This window comes from Neovison vison, chromosome X (genome assembly GCF_020171115.1).
Source record: "Neovison vison isolate M4711 chromosome X, ASM_NN_V1, whole genome shotgun sequence".
Taxonomy (NCBI): domain Eukaryota; kingdom Metazoa; phylum Chordata; class Mammalia; order Carnivora; family Mustelidae; genus Neogale; species Neogale vison.
The window spans coordinates 104,900,262-104,912,794 of NC_058105.1; the positions used below are offsets into that span (position 1 = coordinate 104,900,262).

Below are 12,533 nucleotides of genomic sequence, written 5' to 3' on the forward strand. Positions count from 1 at the left end.
AGGAAGATGAATTGCTAGGGTTTTTTTTCCGGTAAAATAAGAAGCCACGGGAAGCTGCAATGTGTTGTGTTTTTAAACCAAGTTAAATGCTACGTATTTTGTTCTTTCTTTTCACCTTTCCTGACATCCTCTCAAAAAAAAAAAAAAAGTCGTCATTTGATTTGGATTATTATTTAAGTATCCCAGCAGATCCAGTCACCAGTGCAGATAAAACTGTCATTACTCTGTCAGGTAAATGTGTCTCTTAAAATCTAAGCTATAAAATCTGCACATTTCAGAGGACGTTAAGATCACAAATTTTTAAATTGCTGAAGTCTAAGCAAGTGGCGTACATCCCTGTGGGAAATGCAAGGACCGTGTTAACATACTATGAGGCAGTTCCTTCATTGTAGTCCAAACTTTCCTAGAAAAATGCATAGACCCTTGCAACAAGGGTCTTGCCCATGTTTGTGTATGTGTCTGTGTGTCATTAAAAGCATCATTGACAGAAAATGAAACAGTTATCCAATTTGTTTAGTGTCCAGGAACTGCCAGTTGCAGGCTTGGCCTATCTTGAAGCTTAAAAAAGAAGAAAGTCTTCAATGGGCCCATAGCCTGCAGATTCTGTACAATATAAATAAGCCATCTTTTGCCTTGTTTGAATTCAAAATTAAAACTCCACCGTCCCTAGCTAGCCCCTCTTCCCACTCTGGTACTTTCCTTGACTTTCAAGAAACCATGCATATTATTTACAGATTCTTCCACAAATTCAATTATTCATTACCTATTTCATCGATCTCCTACTCCATATCTAACTGACCTATCTATCCCCAAACTTAATCATTCATTACCTATTCTGTTGAACCTCTACTACGTGTGCAGCAGGGTTCTAGATACTGGTGGTGATGCGATAATGGGACAGTCCTAATTTCTACCTTCATGGAGATTTCAGTCTGAAGGAGGAACCACACATAACTCAAATAATGCCAGGAGTAAATGTACAATGTACAATGGTGCTGTTGAGAGAAGCCAAGAATGAACATAATGAACAGTGCTAACTCCATTTATAAACACCTACCAGGAGATCTAGATGATTTTCAGTGAATGATGATTAAGGTCTCAGAGTCCTGTTTCAGTTTTCCCTTCACTAGTTTCGATCTGGGACCAAGTTTAAATTGTTGATGTTAACTATGAGGAAAATGGTCTGAGTGTCAGAAACAGGGGATATTGTTGACCCCTAACACACTTTTCAAAGTAATTAATGACAGAGAGTATGTGGTAGTGTATGTATTTTACCCCATCCCTTTTGATTCTGAGCTGTTCTATTTCTGTTAAATTTTAACTGATACCTTAAAAAAGCAAAACACAAATACAAGTTTTCTAAACTGATGGTCACAATAAACATTTATTTTACTGTTTAGCCACTGGCTATGAACATTAACTTAAAATTTAGGCATGGGGCAAGGTAAAATCCCCCCCTTCTCCCCATTTCCACAACACTTTTTTTGTGTATGTTGCAGGTTTACTTTGTGTGTTTGTTCATTTAACACCTTAAATTGGAATTAAGCAGAGTAGGAAGTTAAAACCGTTAGGTGTGTGTTTCCCAAGGTTGTTGACAATTTTAAGCAATAATCCAACCTATTATACTGGTCTGTAGTCTTTCATATAAATATTTTTTCAGCTCCTATGGAGAATAAAAGGTTTTTGAAACCAGAAAAGACTAGAGATCATCCAGGGCAAAGCCATTATTTACCAGTGGGGAAATAGATTTTGTATGGCTTAGCCATGCTGTTCTCCTTTGTTGAAGGCAAGATCAGAACTCAGACCCACTCCAACAGTCTTTCACTACACCATGTTCTCTTCTTACAGAAAAGAAAAATGTATCCTATTCAAAAACTTACACTATCTGAAAGCCAGACATCCCTACTCACATTATATGTAACCATTTTGCAATCCTAATTCATTGTGGGAGCCACTTTCTGATGGAACCTTTATGTTTAGTTTTATTTGAATCTGTTTATCTGGACACACTGAAATCTGCATGTAATTGCTAAAACCAGGGGTTTAAGAAGTACAGATGATCATTTTCATTGTTCCATGTTTTCTTACATTAATAACACTTACCCAGAAAAGATAACCAAGTTTAAAGAAAGTGCTCTCATTTTTCCAGAAGTCATGGACCAGAAATGTGATATTTAGCCTTTATATCTCTTATTGGCTTATTTCATTCCAAAGCTCATTTTAACCTCTATTATTTTGTGGTTGTGTTAAAAAAGAAAAAAAAGAGAAAAACCTCTATGAATTCCCCCAAAGAGCCTCTTTGAAAGGAAAGTAACTAGCATTTCTGAAATCTAGCTGGGCATTTTTCTTTGCTCTCTGCAAGAGGAGAGGAGAACTTAAAGGCAACCCCAAATGGGAACTCCACTGTCTGCTCCTTAATGGGAATGAAGTTTTTCCATTCCACAGTCTGAATGGTGATACTTGCCACCCACTCACCTATTTTCACAACCTTAACTGAGCCCCAGGATTCGTGCTTTCATAATTCATGACAGTCCATTGTTGAAAACAGGAGGAATAGCAGAGGAGATGAAACTTGGCTTGAATCCTTGGATTGCAGGTAGTACTAGATGGGAGCAGGGCACAGATATCAAGTCGAGATAACAAAGAAGTCAACTGATGGCTGTAGCCAAACAGGACTCTTGGTATAGCTAGAAAGCATGCCTCAGATGGATAGGCATGTCTACAGGGGAAGGTCACTGCCATATATCGCTAATGGCAACAGTTGGAGGGAACAAGGGAGTTGTGTATCAGCAACGTCTATCTTGACTTTGCTCTATTTCATAATATGTTATAGGAGGACACTAATAAATAGAAATGGGGATCATAGGCACCACAGTGGCCCAGGCCTTTGTTACCACGTGGCCTGGAAATAACCTTGCTTTGCTGGCACATGATAAGCAAAATTGCACACCCTCTGCATTTATTTGCCAGTTCTTTTCTAAAGCTAAATTCCTGCGTGGTGATCCCAAAAAGGACTTCTCTTTGATGTCATGTAGGAATTCGGGTTTAGATGAACTTCCTATTTAAGGGAATAATGACATAAACCTTGCCGGCAAATTGTCTGAAGATGTTTACTCTTGAGGAGGCAACGAACAAAAGCACCTTGGAATCTGATTCTGGATTACCCACTAATTGATTCTGAACCTATACGGGCAGTTTGATCTATCTAAGAAAAATGACCAACCCCTAGCATGTAATTAAGATTTTACAAGTCTGTAGAAAGAGCTTTCTCTCAATGGTGAATCAAAAAGAGTTTCCTAAGTTGCCTATTTTCTCTGAGCTTCTTTTCCAAAACCAGTGTATTCTCATTTTTTTCCACAAAGAAATGCAGCATAAGTGAATTAAGCCACAAAACAGTAGTGCATTCTTAACCTTCTAGAAAACATCAGGTTTTTTTTTTCAAAGTTTTGATTTTTTTTTTTTTTGGCAGACAATAAGGTAGTTAGAAAGGAAATGAGGAAGACTAGGTTAATTCGGTAATGCCAGAATAAAGGAAGAAATGAAAAGAAGAAAGAGAAGAAATACCAACCAGAAAGATGTTCAAACTCTGAGAAAATAAAAAGGAGAGGAAGTAGGCCTAGTAAGAACATAAGCCTCTTGAATATTGTACTTCTGCTCCCACATATGCATACTCTTGGCCCTGGTCTCATGTTGGTGCTGCTGTTCTACAAGCCATGCCGGTGAACACATTTCATTACTTCCTTGGGCTTCACCCTGAGATTCTAAATGGAGTGGAAAACCCAGGGATCTGTTCCATACTGAAGCTTTGATCCATTTAACAAAGTCAGAAGCATTTATTAAGCAGATCTTGTGTACAACATTGCTACAGATCAGCTTTCTCTAGATTGTTGTTCTGTAAGACAAAGTTCTCTGCCCCCACAGAGCCTTAGAATCCAGTTCTAGAGATGGCTTCAACATCCTCATTACATAATTATTTGAATCCACTTGTAATATGCACTGGAAAGGAGAAATGCAGTGCTAAGAGAGAGTATAATGGAAGAACCTGATTTGGTCTGGTAGGTTGGGAAGGTGTCCTGGGGAAATGGTATTTTAGACACACACACACATACACATACAGACACAAAATGTACTCTTAGTGGCTATGATAAATATATTTCTTTTTTTTTAAAAAGGGTTTTTTTAATTAAATTTATTTATTTTCAGCATAACATTATTCATTATTTTTGCATCACACCCAGTGCTCCATGCAATCCGTGCCCTCTATAATACCCACCACCTGGTACCCCAACCTCCCACCCCCTGCCACTTCATACCCCTCAGATTGTTTTTCAGAGTCCATAATCTCTCATGATTCACCTCCCCTTCCAATTTCCCCCAACTCTCTTCTCCTCTCTAACTCCCCATGTCCTTTTAAATGTAATCTTTACCACCAGCATCCCCCCAACAATGCCCAAAATCATGACCTCAAGATCAAGAGTCACATGCTCTACTGAGTCAGCCAAGTGCCTCAAATGCATTCCTTACTATAGATCATGGTTAAAGTTTGAAAACCAGTGTTCTCAAAATTTCAGGGAGAGTAAGGATCATGTGACCTGTTGATTACATGCCTTGCCCAACAGTGTCTAGGGAAGAAGTCACTACTGAGCAATTACCTGGTATCTAAGACCACTTCAATCACTGAAGGCAGAAAGGAGCTTTTGCATTCACTGGAGGAGAGCTAAGGGTCCCAAGGCATTTGCATGAAAGTGTACACAGGGCCTACACCTGATATTCAAAGTATGTTACAACACTTCTCTTTGGGTAAAGGGAGGGTTACATCTCAGTGGAATCGAGTTCTCATGCTTTTGTAAATAGAACAGGCAATAGCAAATGGAGATGAGGACATGTAAGTATAGGCACCTTTTGTTCCAGTATATCCTAGCTCCTCCTACTGACCATTTTAAAAGCCTGTGCTATAATATGGACTCCTGTTCCCTCTCACTGTGTCTTTGGATAAGTTGAGAGTAGCCAAAAGAGTACTAGTTCAAAGTTTTATAGACAAAACTTTATTTCAGTCATCTTCTTCTTCTTTTTTTTTTTTTTTGCTGGGGACCCTCTTATAAATGGGAAGATTAGGAAATCACTTACAGGTATTTAATGGTTGTACAGATGATTCCCTGACCCCAAATCTTTATCCATTTACCATTTTGCTAGCACAGTGCCTTCAGTCCTACCTGCTATGAACCAACCTAAATCAATTTGGCCACACAAAGCTCTTAGGTTGTTTTTTAGCAAAACGTGGAGAGCCACAGGAATGTTTGAGGTGCTTGAGTGGCCACCTCATCACAACATCACAGCAAACTATTGCATAAGGGAAGGAAAACAATTTTCCCTCTACCCTTCTAGGTTCTTGGCTGAGACTCCCCTGTGATAAAATACAGATGAATGGCAGGAAAACAGAAGTTTAATAACAGGTACACCTCCTGTATACATGAGAGGTACCCAGCAAAACCGAGTAACCCCCAAAATGGCCTGAGCCATCACCTTAAATCCCATGTCCAGCTAAAGATAAAAGAAAGATATTGGGGCCATGAGGCCAGCTATTAGGAGTCTACCAGGAAAGGTACAACAAACAAGAGTAGGGATGTTACTCATATTTGTCTTTGCCTTATCATTCATAGATTTCTAGGGATTTACCCACCCTTCTCTTCCTGTTAGAGGGAGACTCCCTTACAAATGGCGATTTTCCTTGTAAATGTATAGGTTTCTTAAAAAAGAGTAACTTCTACTTGTTTTTCAGAGCTTCTCCTCTGTCCACTGTTTCCTGAAATTAAGCACCTCATGACAATCCTTATACCAAAGAGGCAAATTCGCTCCTCTTCAGAACTCCTAGGGAACTTATATTACAGGCCACTATTTTCTACAGTGCACACACACTTGGGACATTCATCATGTGCCATTACCAAAACCTCTGAGGTTCATAGAGCTAAATAATACAGTAGTAGCAGTCTTTTGGCTTTGCCCCTTTTTTCTAAAATGAGGGCTGCCCTCTCCTGAACTGTGATTCTTGACTACGATAACTATTTGCCTCTAGAGTTGAAGCTTACACTAGTGATATGTACAACCTATCATATTATGTATGATCTATTGTATTATCTGAGTTGCAGTATTTAATATTAATTACAACACAGTAACACCGCCATTTAATTTATATTCTAATAGTGTCTTTTTGAGCATGTAGAAGTCGCTTTGAGAGACAACAACAGAGAATGAACAACTGTGTTCAGTCAATAAACCTTTAGTATCAAGTTGCTTTACCACCAAGATAGGCCTAAGGCACACGTTGCTTATCAGCATCTCTTGGGGAGCTTAGAAAGCAGCCAGACCACATCACTGAGCAGGGTGCAAGGGTGAGCTCCAAGCACTAATATTTGTGAAAGTTCCCCAAATGATAGAAAGTGCGGTCACATTTGAGAACCACTGTGGCAAAGGAATTGGAGGGAGGTAGGGCTGATTGCAAGGCAAAACCAGAAATAGGGAGGCTTTTGGTAAACCTAATGTATCTGTCCAAGGGAATTTTCCTGAATCTCAATTCTGAGACCCAGATTTGGGTTACAATGACTTAAGAAAATATCCTCCCAATTTGCCAGTCTCTAGATTACAACTAAAAGGAATTTGGGGGAAGAGATCCGTCTCTTTCAAAAGACTCCAGGCTGCACACCCCTCACTCTTGACTCCAAAGGAATCTTTGGTTCTTAAATAAACCTCCGCATAATGAACCTTCAGGGGTGTGGGGGACGGGTTTGAGTACATAGAGAACATGTACATTCCAGATGGCTGAATACTATCCCCTCCAGTGCAATGAAAATGACAGCTGTCAGAGTCAAATAAGATTCTGAGAGGACAGAAGTAGAAGTCGGATATTGGCAGATCAGGGTGTTTTGGGTTTTTTTCCCTTTTTTTTTTAATATTCTATTTATTTATTTGAGAGAGAGAGAGAGAGAGAAACAGACTCTGCGTGGAGCACAGAGCCTGACACAAGGGTCCAACCCTAGGACCCCGAGATCACGACCTGAGCCAAAACGAAGAGTCTGACACTTAAGTGACTGAGCCACCGAGGTGCCCCAGGCAGACCAGTTTTGATCAGTGTGTGTTCATCTTGCACGTGCATAGTAAGTTTGGAAGCTGGGATCGACCTGGTGAAGAACTGGGATGGAGAACACAGCTAGGATTGCCTGAGTTGGCTGTTTTCCACCTGGGAATTGGGCCCCAATACCAGAAAGCCCGAATTCTGATCTCTTTAATAGTGCCTTTCAGAGAGACCATCAGGGAATTTTTATTGTTTAGGAAACCATAGCATGGAACTGTTAGAACTAGAGTACACCTTGTTCCTGAAATTAATTACCTGGAGTCTTAAAAATGTCTTATCTTTTGCTGGTAGAAAACCCTTGAAACTATATTTGTCTGTGGTATTCACTGCAGTGACTTAGATATAAAGAGAGAAATTTATTTTCAGAGGAATTTGGAGGCAAGTTTTCTGTGTGTGTTTCTGTGTGTGTGTATGTGGGTACACATACTTCACATCTATTGGTTTTCCCCAAGGATTGTAGAAATCCCATTAAATTACCTGTTTCTTAAATAGTTACTGAAACTCCAGTTTTTCATATTTTCTTTTATAATATTTGGATGCATTTAGGTGAACTTGCAGCATTTTAATTATATCTGTATCAGATGAGCAGAAGAAATGTAAAAGGGTTTGGGGAGAGATTTAATTTTAGATAGTGGCATAATTAACGGCATTTGGAAAAACTAGTGGAACTTTAATTAAATGTCTCTACATTAATTTAGTCATTTAATTGAAAATGTATTGGGATAGTCCTTACAATTTATCACTCTTACTCTTTGAGGGAAAAGGATTTTAAATAACAAAGCATCAGTGTAACTACTTTTTTATTATTTAGCTAGATACCCACCACTTGGTACTTTGTTGAATTTCTTCCCCTATGGTTGCAAGTTTTTTAAGACATTAATTTGGCTTGTCACTTTTATTCAAAGAGCTATAAATCTAGGAAAAACCATATTGTGAAACTTTGAGCAAATATTTCTTTTTCTTTATTTTAGAGCTTAGTAGTCACTAGAGTCATGTTGTAAAGTTTTTATCTCAATATTGTGGGTTTTTTGGCCAACCTTCTTTTTTTTTCAGTGTTATGCTGCAACAGCATATGTGAATTTTAGCAATGCATTTGACCTGGATCCTCACAGTATCTTCTTAAATTACCTGAAGAATTAGACACTGAGAGAAGTAGAGTTAGGCAGATTTGGAGGCATTCCAATAACTATGCCTAAGGAGGAGTGTTGTCTTAAATTGTCAATGTCAGAGGTTTTTAAATGGTGATAACCACACACTGGATTCAGTTCTACTGCATTGTACAACCCCCATCCTATCTACATAATTGGTACCTCCTTAAAGTTATGCAGTGCGCTACCTGCACAATCATGTGTAGCTTCCCCTCCTGTACTTCAGTCAAGATATTTATCCATAATCTAGGTAAGAACATAGACTGCAGTTACTCACTTTTCAAGTGACACATGAGAATGGTAGTTAACACACTGAAAGATCAGAAGAAAAATTCAGATTAAGATTACAACAGATGAGGATGCTATACCCATATTTTAGAAAATAAAATTTACCAAGAACAAGTAAATTGTCCCACTGGTAAGATTTTTTTCATTTTAATTGTCTTTATAAATGTAGACTAAGGGACATGTGGCAGTTCATGTTGTTAAAAAACAAAATTTAACTGAGTCTATTTTAAAGGTCTTGTTGGCTTTATTCAGCAATTCATGAATTGGGCAGCATCCCACCTAGAGCTAGAAAGGAGCTCTGATGAGCTGTACAAAATGAGAGACTTCTATAGGCAGAAGGGACCATGAACAAGGAAGTTACACTGAGCAAAATGCAAATTGGTGACTGTAAGATTCTGTAAGGGAGGAAAGTTGTCACCTTCTTCCCTTATAGGTTCTTTAGCTGGCTTGAAAATTGACATAGATAAACAGAAAAAAAATTAATTTTGTGTGTATAGGAGCCTTTAAAAACATGAGACTCAAAGAAGTGATTAAAATAGGGAATTTTTATACCTTTTAGAAAAAGAAATAGTAAATTTGTGAAGAATTGACAAGATAACTTGCTTTGGGCTTGGGGTAGCAAATTAGCCAAGAAGTAGCAAGGTTTGTTCATACAGCCATCTCAACTCCAAATTTCCTGTCTTTGGTGAGAAGGATGCCATCTACCCTCCTGTTACAGGGAGAGTACATTTCACATGAGAGATTTGCTATTATCACGGGGGACAAAGAAGGGTCAGTGTCCTTGTGTCAGCTGTTTCTTAAGTAACTTTAATTCAAAGTTATATGTCAAAGTGGTATATTTTGGGGTGGCATATTCTGCTCCCCTTTAATTACTTTCCTTCAGGGGATAGTAGGGGTCTATCAGGCAGATTACCTAACTAGTGCCAATCAGGCAATTCTTTTTTTTTTTTAAGATTTTATTTATTTGAGAGAGAGAGATAGTGAGAAAGAGCATGAGAGGGGAGAAAGTCAGAGGGAGAAGCAGACTCTCCAAGGAGCAGGGAGCCTGATGTGGGACTCAATCCCAGGACCCTGGGATCATGACCCGAGCCGAAGGCAGTTGCTTAACCAACTGAGCCACCCAGGTGCCCCAATCAGGCAATTCTTGATTGACTGGTTAAAGATGATATTTCTGGGGATGCCTTTATGATTTATGAGCACCACATCTAACAGGGACACTGACAAATGAAGATACATCCACAGCAGGGCAAACCAAGACTGTGAAGGGTATAGAGATGGTTGTCTGAGGAGTATTTGGAAGTGTATAGAATGTTCAGGAAGAAGACAACCCAAAAGTAGAGCATAGCTTCTTGAATTTGGGGAGCATGGGTAGAGGAGTTAGTATACTTAAGGAAGATGATGGAAGGGAATCAGGAGCAACTATTAAAGGCAGGAAGGAAGACCTAAACAGCAGGGTTACTCTTTGGTAGCATGGACTGCTTCCCACATTTCCATCATTTCTTAGTCTGGCTGATCAGCTAATAGGAATTATACGTGGCTCACCTACCATTGATAGGGATGCACTCTAACAAAAGCTTAAACAGTGGAGAAATGCATTTCTCACATGAAAATCCAGAAACAGGTAGGTCAGGGCTCACTAGGCTATTCTGCTTCGCAAAGTCCTCGATCCCTCTTCATCGTGTTGTTCTGCCATGCTGACCTCAATTCTCGCTGTCAGTACATGGCCCCATATGTGTGCTCCAACTCCAGCTGCCACATCTAAGATCTAGCCCCCAGCAAGATGGAGGAAGGCAGAAGGCATGGGGGACATGTGCCATCAGGGTTTTAAGAAAAATTCTCAGGAATTGCCATAAAGTATCCGCTCCGGTTCCTTAGTCAGAACTGTGTCGTATGATTCTATCTGCATGTAAGGCTAAGAAATACATTCTTGACTTCAGGCACGCATGTATCAAACTAAAAACTGTGAGTTATATTGCTGTGGAAGAAGGGAAGGAAACCTATCATAGGCAGTCAGCAGTCTTTGCCATAAGGATGTTTTAGAGAGAATTACGCTAGATAAACAAGATAAAGTTTAAGATCCTATAGACTCTTAAGAGTCTATGATCTTGCAATTTATAGACAATAAAGAATCTCTTCTATCAAACAGCCGGAATTGGTTTTCAAAGGCTATTTGGAAGTTCATTTCCTTGTAACTCCAGAATGATACAAGTGACCAATGTATACAATACACATCTTTCTACCAAAAAAAAAATCATTTCTCTCCTGTTGCCATAGTAATTATATGTCTCTTCTTAAAGCAACATTCTCAGTATTTTGTACTTTTCAACATAGTGGTGTTAATAATAATGTTTATAAAACATTACAAAAATATGCATGCAAAGCACACCAGACTAAGAAAACATAATGGTAGCCTAGACTGAAAGTACAAATGTCCTCTGTTGGTGGCATTCTTCATTGCCATGCTTCTGCTGTGCCTGGGAGCTTTATTGCTATCTATGGGAGGTTGTAAGTAGAGAAGTTTCTTGACTACAGGGAGGTAAACAAGCATTGTAAGTTAGGAAAGATGAATTCATATAAGTTAATGGACCATTTTTTTTCTTCCCTAGTAATTCTGAATTTCTTATTCTGCATTTAAAGCACCCATACCCTTACTTAGAGAATTTTCTAGAACTATTGATTGATGAATATTGTTTGTTATATGGCCCCTATTAGTCTAAACTTTCAAAATGTAACGTAGATCAAAATCAGAGGAAGGCCATACTCACCACTCCTTCCTCCATTCCATTCCAACAGAGAGAAGGGAACGTGGCAAAGTAAAGATGACAGGAGGCCAAGGTGCAGGATATGAAATTTGCAGGAACCCTACCCAACACGTGTGAAAACACAATCATAGAAGGAAAATCATACTGTAAGAATCTGACTTCTGCATTGTGAAATGGAGAAAATTCTTACATCTAGCTATATCGTTTCTCCCTGTGGAGTCCTTCTAAGCACAAAGTTCCAATTACATAATGTAAAACTCGTTAAATACTGTGCAACTCTGTATCTCACCAGAAGCACAATGTAGTGAACCCTGCTTCTCAGTAAACTTTTGTATTATGCCTACTGGTGTTGAGTTCTATAGTAAAAGAGTGGTGTGTGTGCATTTTGGGGTCACAGACTGCAAGATTGAAATTCACAATTATAGCATTCTATGAATCAGTTCATAACATGTATACTTTTCTATAATCCTATCCTTAAAGGTTAAAGATTCATACCACTTGAAAAATGACTTAAGAACTTGAAATCACCCAGTGCCAAGAATGACTTAGACTGAGTTTTTGGTTTTGGTTTTTTTTTTTTTTTTTTTTTTTTAATCAGGAAATTTCACCAGTGTTCTCAGGGACCTGGGACTCACCATAAGTTTTGTTTACTTCATTGAGAGAGCTTGTTTTATTTGTTGCTATCAGGGAAATAAGAAATATTCCAGTATTTATTGAAGTAGTCCTCCTTCTTTTTGGATTGCACTTGAGAGTTCACTGAGCACCTTCAAACGATCATCTTAGCAAATTGCTCCAATAGTCCTGAGAGACTCAGAAGTTGTAAGAAGAACCTCCATCCCCCTCGCCAGAGAGTAGGGGGAATCCCCAGTGTAGTAAAGGACGGTGTGTTGTGTTGCTTGTGTTGAGGAGGAAGCATTGAAGCTGCTGGATATGACTTAGGGAATTGAGCCAATTCACCTGAGCAAAAATGCTGTGATCCTGCATACCATGGGAGCCCTTTCTAGAATGGAGAGTCCTAGCTTCTAGAAGCAACCATGAGATCACCTGGAAGAAGTCGATTCAAAGAACACTGGGCTCCATGTTTTTGTCTGGAAGGATAACCTTAAGGGGCCAAAGTCCAAAGTACAAAGAAAGAGAATTTATTTCTTCAAGCTTGCAGTAGAGAGAGAAGCCTAACAGAGAAAACAGGCCTCAGAGGATTTGTGG

General features: G+C 39.0%; 1 protein-coding gene across 7 annotated transcripts in view; it reads left to right on the plus strand.

Moving 5' to 3' along the window:
- Positions 1-12,533, plus strand: part of DMD (dystrophin) — a 1,990,807-nt gene that overhangs the window by 1,700,006 nt on the left and 278,268 nt on the right. The window lies entirely within an intron of this gene.